Consider the following 14818-nt stretch of genomic DNA (forward strand, 5'->3'; position numbering starts at 1 on the left):
AACTCTTTTTTTTTTTCTTTTTTGGTCTTGTTTCCATAATTTTGTTTTACTAAATTTTTATTCAGTATCACTGACATATCACATCTTATTAGTTTCAAGCATCCAACACAGCAATTCAACCTCACAAAACGCCCACCAGAAGCGTAGTTACCATGTGTCACCACACAAAGGAATAACAATGTTATGGACTATATATGCCCTACGCTGAACTTTTTACCCCTGCGACTTCTGTATGTTAGAACTGGAAGTTTGTGCCTCTTAATCCCCTCACCTATTTCAGCCATCCTCCATTCTCCTCACCTCTGGTGACCCCTAGTTTGTTCTCTAGGTTTCTCTGGTTGTTGCTGTTTATTTGTTTGTCATTTGTTTTGTTTTTTAGATTCCACATATAAGTGAAATCATATGGTATTTGTCTTTCTCTGACTTATTTCATGCAGCATAGTACCCTCTAGGACCCTCCATGTTGTCACACATGGCAAGGTTTCCTTCTTTTTAATGACTGAGTAACGTTCCGTCGTGTGTGTGTGCCGCTGCGTCTTCCTCCATTCACCCATGGATGGACATTTAGGCTGCCTCCGTCTGGTCACTACTGTAAATAATGCTGCAGTAAGCATAAGGTACATATGTCTTGTCTATGAGTGTTTTCATTTTCCTATAGTAAATACCCAGAAGTGGAATTACTGGATCATATGGTACTTCTATTTTTGTTTTTTTGAGGAACGACTGTACTGTATTCTTTAGGAGTTTTATGGCATCATGTCTCTGGTTAGGTCTTTAATCCATTTTGAGTTTACTTTTGTGTGTGGTATAAAAAAATGGTCCAGAGGTGCCTGGGAAGCTCAGTCAGTTAAACGTCTGCCTTCGGCTCAGGTCATGATCCCAGGGTCCTGGGATGGAGCCCTGCATCCAGCTCCCTGCTTGGCAGAAAGCCTGTTGCTTCCTCACTCTCTCTCTGCCACTCCCCCTGCTTGAGTTCTCTCCCTCTGTCAAATAATAAATTAAATCTTAAAAAAAAAAAGAAAGAAAGAAAGTAGTCCACTTTCATTTTGTTGCATGTGGCTGTCCAGTTTTCCCAAAACCATTTGTTGAAGAGACTGTCTTTTTCCCGTTGGATAGTTTGCTTCCTCTGTCTAGTTTAATTGGCCATTTATGTGTGGGTGGACTTCCGGGCTCTCTATCCTGCTCTACTGATCTATGTGTCTATTTTTGTGCCCGTAGCATACTGTCTGATTACTACAGCTTTGTAGTGTATCTTGGGATCTGGGATTGTGATGCCGCCAGCTTCTTTCTTCTGTCTCAAGACAGCTTTGTCTATTTGCAGTCTTCCGTAGGTCCATACAAATTTTAGGATTATTTGACATACAATTTTTTTGTAGTAATCTCATAATTGTTTCTATTTCTGTGGTGTCACTTGTAGCTTCTCCTCTTTCATTTCTGATTTTATTTATTTAAATCTTCCTTCTTCCTGATGAGACTGGTTAAATGTTTATCAGTTTTGTTGATCTTTTCAAAGAACCAGCTCTTATTCTCATTGCTCTTTTTTTTTTGTCTTTATTTCATTTATTTCTGCCTCATAATTATTATTTCCTTCCTTCTACTAATTTGGGGTCTTATTTGTTCTTTTTCTGGTTCCTTTAGGTATAATTTGGACTGTTTACTCATGGTTTTTCTTCTTTTTTGAAATGGGCCCCTATTACCATGAACTTCCCTCTTAGAACTACTTTTTCTGTGTCCCAAAGATTTTGAAACATAGTGTTTCCATTTCCACTTATCTCCAGATATTTTTTTATTTCCTCTTTGATTTTTTTCATTGATCCATTTTTTGTCCAGTAACATGTTAGCTAGCCTCCACATGTTTGTGTTCCTTCCAGCTTTTTTCTTGTAACTGATTTCTAGTTTCGTGCCACTGTATTCAGAAAAGATACTTGAGGGTCTTTTGGCTGTTCAGTCAATTGGTGGAGCATGCAACTCTTGATTCCAGGGTCCTGAGTTCGAGCCCCACAGTGGGTGTAGAGATTACTTAAAAACAAAGTCTTCAAAAAAGAAAAGATGCTTGGTGTAATCTCAGTCTTCTTAAATTTATTGAGACTTGTTTTGTGGCCTATCACATGATCTCTCCTGGAGCGTGAGCACTTACTTCTTCTTTATAAAAGAGCCATTTCACGAGCATTATTATTGTTCAAGTAATAAACTCCAACCAAATTTTCTCGTTCGTTTATAAATGAATGTAAGTGTATAATAGCCCAAATCTCTTCAGGTTCCCTGGATGGGAACTCTTCGAATTTTATTTGCCGTAAATAGAAGGCAAAAAAGTATTAAAAACAAGGATACACTCTATTCATCTTGTTTCAGTAGATCATAAGTTCCTTGAGGGAAGAAATAGGTTATTTGGGTTATTGATTTAACATTTATTGAGTCCTAACTATCCTCATGTACCATAGAAATAAATCTATCAATATACTTCATTATGAGAAAAGCACATTGCTCTCTTTAAACAGGACCAAGCAGCACTCCCTTGGATGCTTTCTTTCCTCTACTCTGATTAACAACTTGAAAGTGCAGCTCCTGTTCTAAGAAATATTCGTAGAAAATACTGCATTCCATTCCGTAAAACTGGAATAGAAGATTCTCCCTCTCTGAAATGACTAGGTAGGTGATAGGAAACAGAGGACTTGGTGGGAAGGGGGCGGGAGAACGCAGAATCCCTGACAACATTTCACTTTCAATGCACACAACTTCAAAAATCCTGTATAATTAGGAGGTTTCGTACTTAGTATCTCTCAAACCATGGTTTCGATTGAAATGGATACGCTGCATAATGAAACTTAAACATAAAAGTCTTAAACCCACCCCAAAAAAAGCAGACAAATTTCTAACCGAGTTACTCTCAAAGACCAGGAAAATATGTGCCTATAAGTGCATTGTTAATGCCCACCAGCATATCACTTAAAAGTATTAACCTTACACAGGAGAGAAGGACACGGGGGAAAGTGTGGCTGCAGTTTTAGCCATGTCCACAAACACCAAGACCATCTACAAGAACAGCACAATCCAGAGCTCTGGGATAACTGTGAGCCCAACTTTGGCAGCTTGTTATCAATTCAGCGTGGGTGCCGTTTTGTAAACACATCTAATTTGGTTTAAAATTTTAATCCATAAAGTCATTACTAAAGGGCTCCAGGCTGCTGCAGTGATGAACCAACTGCTTCTCAAGCAGACAGGAAGGCCCCAGAGCCAGGCAGGGTTTTCTGTCCTCAGGACCCTCCTTTGTCTCCCTTATTTTGCTCTTGTCTCTGATTTCCTTCTCAGCAATGTGCTGACTTTCCCACGCATAGTCTCCACTCACACCAGAAATTTTCTGTTGCTCCAACTTGTCTCTGTCTGTGTATCTGTACCTGTCTCTCTCTGGGTCTCACTCTGTCTCTGACTCTCTGTCTCTCTCCCTTTCTCTCTCTCACACACACACAGAATTTCTTTGCCTCTTCCTGACCCAATATTCCAATCGCCATCTCCTCTACGCTCCCAATTTAATCTGCTTCTCGACTTCTCCAACAGAAATGTGGCTCTTTAACAAAAAGATCATGCTAGTGGGTTTGGGGGAAAGAAATTGTCTTAAAGAGCTGATGGCAGGGAACATAGCTGACTGACAGATGGACTGACCAACTGACTGGGCGGATGGCTTCTTGTCAGTTGCCCTCCTTGGAGTATCGGTTCTCATAAATAATTAACCATAAGATGAGTGGGATTTTTCAACAGAGAGCCCAAAAGGTGAATCTTTTTAAAACAAGGAATCTTTTTAAAACTAAAATGTGGTTTATCTAACAAACTATGTATCAGACCTGGTTCCAAGGGACTTGTGAATGTTAGCCTCCTATTTACTCTTCATAACAACACTTTGAGATAATATTATTCCTCTCCCCCATTTCCCAGGAGACAGAAGCACAGAGAGGTCAAGAAACTTGCCCAAAGTCACACAACTGGAAAGCGACTGTCAGGATTTCCACCCAGATGGTTTGTCTCCAGAGCCCGTGCATTTAACCGCTACACTCTGCGGCTTCTTATTTGATGATTGCATCTCTGTCTAATAGAGAGGAAAATTTGCATTCATTTTTTATGCATTCTATCTACTATTAAAGCCAAGTTTCTCTCTCAGAGAGAATAGATGACTGATTTACCCTATTGGGTAATTATTACCCTATTTACCTTATTGGGTAAATATTTATCCTATTGTATAAATCAGTTATTGCTCAAAACACCTGTGTATAGCCCCCACCATTAACAACACGCATGTTGACTAGCGATGTTCTAGACCAACTTCTCACCTTCCCTCATCCTATTCTTTCTGCCAGTCCAGATACATAACACATGCAATTCCCTTTCCAAAAAGCAGCTTCTTAAACCATGTCAGGGACTTCCCCCTTCTGCTCAGTGAGGTTTAAGAGGGTGGCCCAGAGCAGCCAAGCGGATATGGCCCCAGAGCGCCCAAGACTTTGCTGCTCTGTGATCATCTACTTAACTTCCTTTCATTCAACATTATAGTGGGCAAAACAAACCCAGACCATTTGGGAAAGCCAGGAGAGAGGTCCCATTCTTTTTTAGCTTTTTTTTTTTTTTTTTTAAGATTTTCCCTATTTATTTGACAGAGAGAGAGAGAAAGAGATTGAGAGAGGGAATTCAAGCAGGGGGTGTGAGAGAGGGTGCCTGATATGGGCCTCAGTCCCAAGACCCTGGGATCATGACCTGAGACAAAGGCAGACACTTAACAACTGAGCCACCCAGGTGCCCCAAGAGGTCCCATTCTTTTCTGTATTAATAATAATAATATTTCTGTTCTGGGGGACTGACATTTTTAGTCACATTTCTTCCAAAGTATGTGCTGCTTGAGGATTATAAAACCCAAAGGCCCCAGGATTTCTCCTCTTTCAGAAATGGATGGTTCTGCTTTTCATTTAAGGTGCAGTTTAGAAAGAAGCAGCCTGTGAAACCAATTAACTAATTGGAAATCACTTAATGACTGTGGCAGCATTTTGGATTTCTGGCGTTGGTTCACAGCAGTCCAGAGAAATTGCTTTTCAATATTATGATAAGGTAAGCTGTGAAGGCCTCCCAGGAGACAGCCGAGGCTGCTGAGAGAGACAATGAGCTCTAATATGCCCCCCAAAATACCAGAGGCATTATAACAGGGAATTCTGTGATTGTAAAGTAAGCACAACATAAAAATCCAAAGATCTGTGGAGCTCTGCCGAAAAATCAATGTGCGGCTATCATTCCTTGCTATGATTTTTGAGAGCTGACAATCTTCGCGTGGACATTATGCTGTCGAAATTGCTCTCACAGAGAGAACCAGGCATGTGCAGAAACAGAGGTGGCATAGGGAGGAGAAAAAATAAGAGAGTAAAGGCTCACCACAGAACAATAGCCCAATTAATTGTTTTAGTATGAACAGAGTCACGTCCACATTAGGGAAGTAATCTAGTTAATCCCTCAAGAGTTAACATAGCCAGGGAAAATAAATTACTCCAAACACAATATTTTATCCATTCACCATTTGCTTGTTTCAAGGTAGTGAATGTTCTTAGCACATTTCTAAGTAGCATCATTCATTAGAACGAAAATCATCGCTGTGGAAAACAATATCCTCAACCTCTAATCGTCTCTCTAATTCCTTTTGGCTCGCCTTTAGAAAGAGGCATAGGGATAGAACAGATGTGTGCAACTTAAAGCTGCTCACTTTTCTGGGCCTCAGCATTATTTTGTGAGCGTGCGTGGTGATTTTCCTCGCCTCTCTTTGCCTTCAGTTACTCAGCTGTGAAATGGACTGATGCTTGTTAGAAGCAATAGATTGATTCAAATGATGGTGGGGTTTTGCAAACCTAGCGCGGCAAGTGCCTCCGGCAGTCACAAACTTCCCTTTTTTCCTTTCCGTGTGGACACGGTAAATTTGGGGAACAAAGACGCTCTCCTGGGGATATCTGCTGTTGTTTCCCACCATGAAGGAAATTCTCTACACGTGCTTGTCACTCCACCGCCTGCATGTGGGCCTTCCGCAGCCTCCGGCTTTATTAATCCAGTAGCGTAGATGCCTCCAGCAGGTGCTGCCTTAGATGCTCGCTTTATACCCAGCTATTAGCTAAAGAAGATATTCCCTTCGGAGGCAGCAGCTGCAATAAAGACAGGTTGCTAAGCCAAGTCTCAGCCCATCGGACTGCGGGACTGTGGTAGCCCTTTCCCATGACCTGCCTCAGGTATGGGTGCTCATTGACAGCTGGAAGCATGGGGGCGCGTGGGTGGCTCAGTCGTTAAGCATCTGTCTTTGGCTCAGGTCATGATCCCAGAGTCCTGGGATCAAGCCCCACATCCAGCTCCCCGCTAAGCTTGGAGTCTGCTTCTTTCTCTGGCTGCCTCTCCCCCGGCTTGTGCATTCTCTCTCTTGCTCTAATGCTCTCGCTCTCTCTCTCTCTCTCTGGCAAATAAATAAATAAATCTTAAAAAAAAAAAAAAAAAGCAGGATGCACTTTATGGAATTTCGTCCCTGGAAGTCCTGCACAGGGGAAACACCCAAGACAAGGATAGCCACTTCAAAACTACTACCAGTTGATGTTGATTCTTCCTTTAAAACAATGTTTCATCCCGAGTGAGGGGAGAAACATGTTTAACTTGTTACCTTTCTTGAGATTTAATTTCTAATCTGCATTCTAGAAAATGACATCCAACTAATATCAAGATTATATCAAGATAACGTGACTGATAAACTAATTTTAATTGCCAATTAAGAGCATCAGTGAGTAAAACAGAACACCGCGTTTAATCTATGCGAAGGGAGTAGCCTTATCATGAACTTCCCGTGTGGAAGTTGAACTACCTTAGGAAATAAGAAGGAAACATTTTCATCTTCTTAAAGAAAAACCTGTGAAATACCAAGGAGGAAAGTCTTGCAAATGAAACTTCGGATGGCTCCGGACATTTTCCAGAATGACACACCTGATGGGACATGGGATTCAAAGGATAGTGTTCCAAAGTTCACCTGTCCCACTTTCAACACGTTGCACACTGACCCAAAGATGAGGCAATACCTATGAAGATGGGCTGATTTCCAACTGGTGCAGCCTCATCAGCAAAGCTCGGCACTCTAGAGCTTAAATGTCCCTGCCCAGCAAATGGTGAGCAATTAAGTCCATTCCAGGAAGACAAGACCAAGGCCAAAGTCTTAACAACAATTCCCCTGTCCCTGAGTCCTTGACTTAGTGAGTGTTACTACAAAAAGAAAATTTACTTTTATCTAGGTTGTTACTTTTTCCCTCTGCTGTTTTCTGTGGCTTTGCCTATAAGCTCACAGTTTGTAGTTAAATTGGACAATTACCGAGCGAGAAGTGAATAATTAATGAATAGTCACCGTATATGTTTGGGAACCTGTGACCCAATCATTGAACAGATAGCTGAACCACTAAAATAAATGACTTGTTCCACTCATTACCTGATCAGCATTTGTTTAGAGGTTCCTAGGTGCCCTATCAAAATTCTAATCAGTTCTATTTAAATTACATTTTTTGCACTGCATTGTTATAAATGCTAATTTATGCCTAGAATGGAACAGCTTTATTTTTTACCTCCTGAAGAAACGCATGAATAAAAACATACTTCTACAGGGCATAAAAGATTATCAAGGGTTCAATGACTATTGGATTTTGCACTTGCCAAAACACATCCCAAAACTCAGCACTGAAGCTATAGGAGACAACAGGGACATTCACATCCACCCACGACAAAGCTGTCCCTGTGAGGAGGCAGAGGACTGTCACAGCAACTTTCGGCAACCACAATCGGAGACTTCCTGCTGTTGGAGACAGGAGCAGCTTTGGGGGGGAGGAAGGGAAGGAAGAGGAAATTCTTCCTGCTAGAGAAGAATGACCCAAAGGATCTTAAAGGCAAATGTTTATTTCATAATGTCTAGACGACCTCCCTGCTCTGAGAGAAACTTCTCCAAGCCTGGAACCACATCTACTTTTGCCAATGATACACATCTCCACCAACTCGTAGGAGGTGACAAAGTTACCCTAGAAAATGGTAACTGTACCTCATTTTTCCCAGTTAGTTTGGTCTCCAGCCTTAGTCCTAAAATGCCCCTTAAGCAATGAGAGCTCTTCCACCCAAGAGAAGACAGAAGCATGGTTTTGCTCTCTCTGATGTATGACATCAGGCCACTTGCAGCCTAGGAGTGGCCTAGCCAGGCCCCAAGTCGTCAGCGATCTAGAAGACCTCAGAAGAGAAAGAAGATTGAGAGTGATGTTCTAGAAATAGCTAGAAATGTCCTAATGAGACCACAAAAGTCCCACTTGTAAAGTTACTTCCTACAAAATGCTGCTCCCCACACATCCCAAGCCTAGTGTCTCTGAGGAAGTCAGTGAGCCTGCCATTAGCCTGCCCGAAGTGGGAGGCATTGAATTCAGAATTCATTGCTAGAGGTTTTTTGTAAGCTGAGGAATTACCTTGAGAGGATTGAATTTCCAAGTGTAAGTCAGCAGCTGCTGGGGAGGCTGAGGCCACCTCAATCATTCTGCACCACCGAGTCTCTTGTGGAGAGGGGGCAAGACAAGGCCGGATCAGCCTGGCTTAGGGCTGCATGGCCAGGGGGATGGAAAACACAGGTTCATACAAGCATTTAACCTCTTTTAAGCAGTGCAATGTGGCTGGGGCTTAAAACAAGGCTGGAACATTTTCTCACTTATTATCACCTTGATAACCTGTTCTTGTAGCTAAGGAAAGAGTATGCGGAAGAAGGGGGGGCTGCCGGGGGAACACTGGGAGAGGAGGGGCAGGTCAGAGCACCGAGTAAGAGCAGAGCAAGCCACTGTTTTCTTGTTTTGTGAGTGCAGTTAGGAAAAGGTGAAGGTAGTTCGTTCTCTAAATATTTCTCCTTTTAAATGTAAACAGTATTTTGTTCAGAAGTATGGCTAATCCCCTAGTGGGAGAGGGAAAAAAAAGAATACCTTTCATTCAGTTTCTTTGAAACCTATTCATCCGTTTGAAATACCTCAGTAATGGCGGAAACTGTCCCACTTTCGATACGACCTAAGGGTGGGGAGGGGTGGAGAGCAGAGAAGTAAGGCAGAGTCAGGGAAAGAGTTGTGCTTGGTCATCGGTCCATCATCATGGGGAGAAGAGGGCCACCTGGGACTGACAGTGGCTCCACAGGCTTTTGCGGCATGATCCTCAGGGAGAAAGCCCCTCCCCATGTCTTCCCAGAGCCTAGCTAACCCCATGTCTCTCTGCTCCAGAGATTGGCTGAAACCAATCCTGAAGGAGTCTTTTTAGAGACATTAAACTGTCCAGTGATGTTTCTTAATCTTGTTTCAATTGATCTTAATATTCATTAAAATGACTCATCCTCCTTTAAAGTTTCTTGAGTAAAACCCAAATCAAAGCCAAATGATGGGAACATGTTTATGTAAAAACCTCACTGCCCTTCCTACTACCAGATGATTCTGTGAGACACCGGCCACCACTTACCCCCACCCCTGGCCTGAGAAGCTATAGTACGAGATAACGGTTCCTGCCAAATCCTGACCGTTTACACTGGAGTTCTAGAATTTCAATTTTCTAATCTGAAAAAGAAAATTAAATCAGGGGGGAATAGGTATTGTCTACCTTATTTGTTACCAGATTTTTACATCTTGGGATGCTTGATCATCATAGTGATCATCTTATTATTTTATCTTATTGCAGGAATTCAACATTAACCAAATGGCCCCAATTTTTCTGACTCAATCCAGGATCAATAATATGGGAGGGTTACTGAATCATAGTTACTACTGACTCCAGGCCAGTCATTTAGCTTTTCATTTCAGAAGGTGATGTTCTCAATCAAAACTTTGCCCATATTACAAATATAAGACAAGAGGTCAAATGAAAAGACACATTCCATCTGTGAAGTGATTCACATTTTAAATAGATCAGTCTAGACTCCATCCATATCACTCATAAAAATATCGAACAAAACCAAAGGTAGTCATGTGACATTACACTAGCAATCTCATTCCAGATTAAAATCAGGAATTAATCAATATCACATATATCTTATTGTTCCACCTCCTAAGCAATTACTTAAAGACTAACTAGAAGGACATGTTGTTAAACTTGAAGATGATACAAAGTTAGAAGATATGGTTAATATTTTGGGTTCCACATGACTCAAAAGCTCTTGCCAGGCTGGACATTTTCTGCAAAAATGTAATACCAGATATCACAGGAATAAATGTAGCCTTGCACTTAAGTTTAAAAAGCCATTATAGCTACATTACATTTTACCAACAATCATGTGAAGAATCAGTGAGGCTCCTACTTTGCTTATAAAATCAGTATAAGCCATTGTGCTATGACTGCCCAAAATGATAATTAAATTTTTTTAAGGATTATTTGTTTATTTTAGAGAGAAAGAGAGAGAGTGGAAGGAAAGGCAGAGGGAAAGAACCTTCAAGAAGACTCCCTGCTGAGCATGGCGCCCAGAGAGGGGCCTGATCATACAACCCATGAGACCATGACCAGAGCCAAAACCAAGAGTCCAACACTCAACTGACTGAGCCACCCAGGCGCTCACTGCTCATTCAATTTTAGATGTCATAAATAGGCATCTAGTCCAAAACAGGAGTTCTATTGTATAAGGGTCAGATATCATATCACTAGTCTAGAAAAGTTAATATAATCTTTTTCACCAACTATGTGAATTTGAGCAAGTCATGTGATTTGAGTCCCCGTGTTCTCATCTGAAAATGGAAATAATAATAGCTGACAAACATATTCCCATAAACTGTTATAAAATCAAATGAAACCATGTCCATAAAATGTTTTAAAAACTATAAAGTGTCACTGCACTGGACATCGGCTATTTGTTACCCAACAACCCCCCACTTCTTTTTGATAAATACAATACAGCTCTCCTCTCCTTTGAGGAACCTCCCCTCCACCATCCTAGCCATGTTGTGAGCCCCAACTGGCTGAGGCTACAGAAATTTGTTTAGCAATGGGCACATAATCCAATCAGGGCCAAGGAGACAGGAAGAAACTATGCTATGACTTTTAAAAAAATAAAGAAATCTCACTCCTTTTCTGTATTTGGTAGCATAAGGTAATCTTGGGTTAGCATCCTACCACCCGGGAAAGAGTCAGCCTTAAAATGAGCTGAAACACAGAAGAAGGCAGAAATGAAAGAAAGAAACTAATGACCTCATTTGATATTCTGGATTAGACCCTGCTCCCTGCTCCCGGAGGAAGCCCAGATTCCCCTGACTGTGCTGTATTCCAAGCCAATATTTTCTCTTTTTCTTTTTTTAAAGATTTTATTTATTCATTTATTTGTCAGAGAGAGAGAGAGAAAGAGAACACAAGCAGGGCAGCTGCAGGCAGAAGGAGAGGGAGAAGCAGGCTCCCTGCAGAACAAGGAGCCTGATGTGGGACTCGATCCCAGGACCCTGGGATCATGACCTGAGCTGAAGGCAGATGCTAAATCGACTGGGCCACTCAGGCATCCCCAATATTTTCTCTTTTTTAAGTCAATTTGAGCAAGGTATTTCTGTTACTTGCAACAGGAAGTCTCCTGTGATTATACATTGGTTCTAATGTCTTGGAAAATCCAGTTGTTCAATGGTATGGAAAAAATAAATGGGAGTTTTCAAATGGATGTATGTATATATATTTCCTTCACAGAAATCAAATATATATTTAGAATGTGTTAGACTGCTGTAATTGTTAGATTGTGTTAGATTGTTAGATTGCTAGGTTAGATTGTGTTTCTCCAAACAAACAAAATTTCATTACTGACTATGCCTTGGATTCTAAAACTCATATAAAGAATTACATAAAAATTTTGTTCTAAAGATAATTTTTCAGCATTCTGCCTCTGGGAAAGCCATGTTTCCAGCCTTCCTCATCTTGTCTTCTTTGTCTTCCTGCTGAGCTAATAGCCAGATCTCCAACTAAAACAGCAGTACCCATCTCTGATTAATGGGACCTTTCTCCCCACCTTTTTTAATGGCTTCCTCCCATTGCGATTTCAATCAGAACATTGCTGGGGATCCCTCCTGGTGCCTCTCCAGGACCACTTCTATTGCCATTTTTTATACACTCCTCCTCAAGAAGGGAAAAGCCAAAGAAATGTCTCTATATTCCAAGGCTGAAATCAGTATGGAATGTGAAGGAAACTATAGCAATTTCTTGCCAAAGATGGTCTGTATAGTATTCAACTAGTCCAGGGGTCAGCAATAGGCAAAACCCAGCCCACCTGATTTTGATTTTCAAGTGTTGGTAAGTAAAATTTCATTTGAACACAACATGCTCACTTGTTACACATTGTCTACAGCTGTTTTCATGCTACAATAGCAGAGCTGAGTAGTTGGGAAAGAAAGAGTATGGCCCAAAAGCCTGAAATATTTACTATCGGGCCCTCTATTTAAAAAGTGTGCAGACTTCTGAACTAGGCCAAATCATTTAGTTTTTTAAAAGAAGCTTAGGCCCAGGAAGACCAAGTGGTAGATAAGAGGCCTAGCCCATATTTATTCTACAGGATATTTTCATGTTCTTTTCTTACTCACATACTAGATTAGAGGTGCCTGAAAGCAGATATTGGACCTTATATTTCTGTGGTATCCAAAACAATGGAGGCTGAATACTGAAATCACCATTAAAATGACTTAAATAAATGCACAGGGATTGAAGAAATTAAGAGAGTCCTTCAGCGACCTCTCTTCTATGTAAACCATTTCCTCTCCTGCCTCTACAGCCTCCAAATATTTGTAGCCATAAACCGTCTTTCTCACACTGGTCATCAAACCACTATCTATGACATCATCTGTAAAATGCCATAATAGTATCGACCCCCAGAGTTGTGAGGATCAAATGAGATAAAGTACAGGAGGCGTGTAGCGCAGTGCCTGGTTCATGCTAAACATTCGAAGAGTAGTAGATGATAACGATGATGATGATGATTTACCATTATCATAAAAATGGAGGCATCCTGAAATGTAACTGGATATTGGGGGGACATATAATTACTGACCTGGTATTTCTCTCAGATTCTTCCACAAGCAAAATATTGGGAAAATTACAAGAAGGTGGGGATCCAGCACTCAATCTCCACAAACCAATTCATATTCAATCCAATTCATATTCAATTGCCATCATCCAAGGAAGTCAGAGCCCAAGTGGAGGGACCATTTTCCCAGATCCCAACAGTTCTTGTGGCACTGTAAGAGGAGAAAAAGATTATTTCCTTGGGGCCAAGGTATTACATATACCAACACATAATAAACTAAGGGCTCTCTGCTCCTCCCAGTTCAACAGACAGCCATGTCTTCTGGTGCAGTCCGGCGATGTCACTGAGACCTGATGGTGAAGGTCAGCATGAACAGATTCAGCCATACTGGCAGACTGCGCTACTGCTAACTCTAGCAAAGTGGATACTGTTGCCATCAACGACTCCTTCATTGACCTCAACTATATGGTCTACATGTTCCAGTATGATTCTACCCACACAAATTTCATGGCACAGTCAAGGCTGAGAATAGGAAATTTTTCGTCAATGGAAAGCCCATCTCCATCTTCTAGGAGTGAGATCCCACCAACATCAAATGGGGTAATGCTGGTACTGAGTATGTTATGGAGTCCACTGGGTCTTCACCACCATGGAGAAGGCTGAGACTCACTTGAAGGGTAGGGCCCTTTTGCTGATGCTTCCATGTTTGTGATCGGTGTGAACCATGAGAAGCATGACAACACCCTTAAAATTGTCAGCAATGCCTCCTGCTCCACCAGTTGTTTGGTCCCTCTGGCCAAGGTCATCCATGACAACTTTGGCATCATGGAGGGACTCATGATTATAGTCTATGCCATCACTACCACCCAGAAAACTGTGGATGGCCCCTCTGAGAAGCTGTGGGGTGATGGCCCAGGGGCTGCCTCAACAGCATCTCTGCTTCAACTGGTGCTGCCAAGGCTATAGGATAGGTCATCCCTGAGCTAAATGGGAAGCCCACTGGCATGGCCTTCCATGTCCCCACCCCTCCAACATGACTATCATAGATCTGACCTCCTCCCCGGAGAAAGCTGCAAAATATGATGACATCAAGAAGGTGGTGAAGCAGACTTCAGAGGCACCCCACAAGGACATCTGGGCCACACTGAGGGCCAGGTTATTTGTTTCCTGCAACTTTAACAGTGATTCCTACTCTTCCACCTTTGATGCTGGGGCTGCCATGGCTCTCAATGACCAATTTGTCAAGCTCATTTCCTGGTATGACAATAAATTTGGCCATAGTGACTGGGTGGTAGACTTTATGGTCCACGTGGCCTCCAAAGAGTAAGAGCCCTCTGGACAACCAGCCCCAATGAGAGCAAAAGGAAGACAGAAGGCCTCAGCTGCTGGGGAGTCCTAGCCCCAATTCATCCCCCAATATACTAAGAATCTCCCGACCTCCGGTTTCCATCCCAGACCCTCTGAAGAAGGGGAGGGGCCTGGGAAGTCCTACCTTATCATGTACTACCATTAAAGTAAACTGTACCCAGAGTAAATAAATAAATAAATGAGGGGAAAACCTTAGCAGTGTATCAAACAGTGTGTGTATGGTATGGAGTCATTTGTGGCCAAGGATAGGTGTCCTAACCATCCCCAAAGGGAATAGTCCCTCATGATTCCAGGAGACCCTTCAGGACACACAGTCCTCTGTCTAGTCTGACTAACACTTCCTTATTTAGATTTTCGGCCCATAACTCTCTCTCAGTCAACAGGAATTTATCATCATTGCTCAACAGCATACCACCTACATTGTAT

At 41.8% G+C, this 14818-nt stretch overlaps 1 pseudogene; it reads left to right on the forward strand.

Annotated features, from left to right (window-relative positions):
* The first annotated feature begins 13447 nt into the window (after positions 1-13447).
* Positions 13448-14351, forward strand: LOC116583535 (annotated as a pseudogene).
* The last annotated feature ends 467 nt before the right edge of the window (positions 14352-14818 follow it).

This window comes from Mustela erminea, chromosome 2 (assembly GCF_009829155.1).
Source record: "Mustela erminea isolate mMusErm1 chromosome 2, mMusErm1.Pri, whole genome shotgun sequence".
Lineage (NCBI taxonomy): Eukaryota > Metazoa > Chordata > Mammalia > Carnivora > Mustelidae > Mustela > Mustela erminea.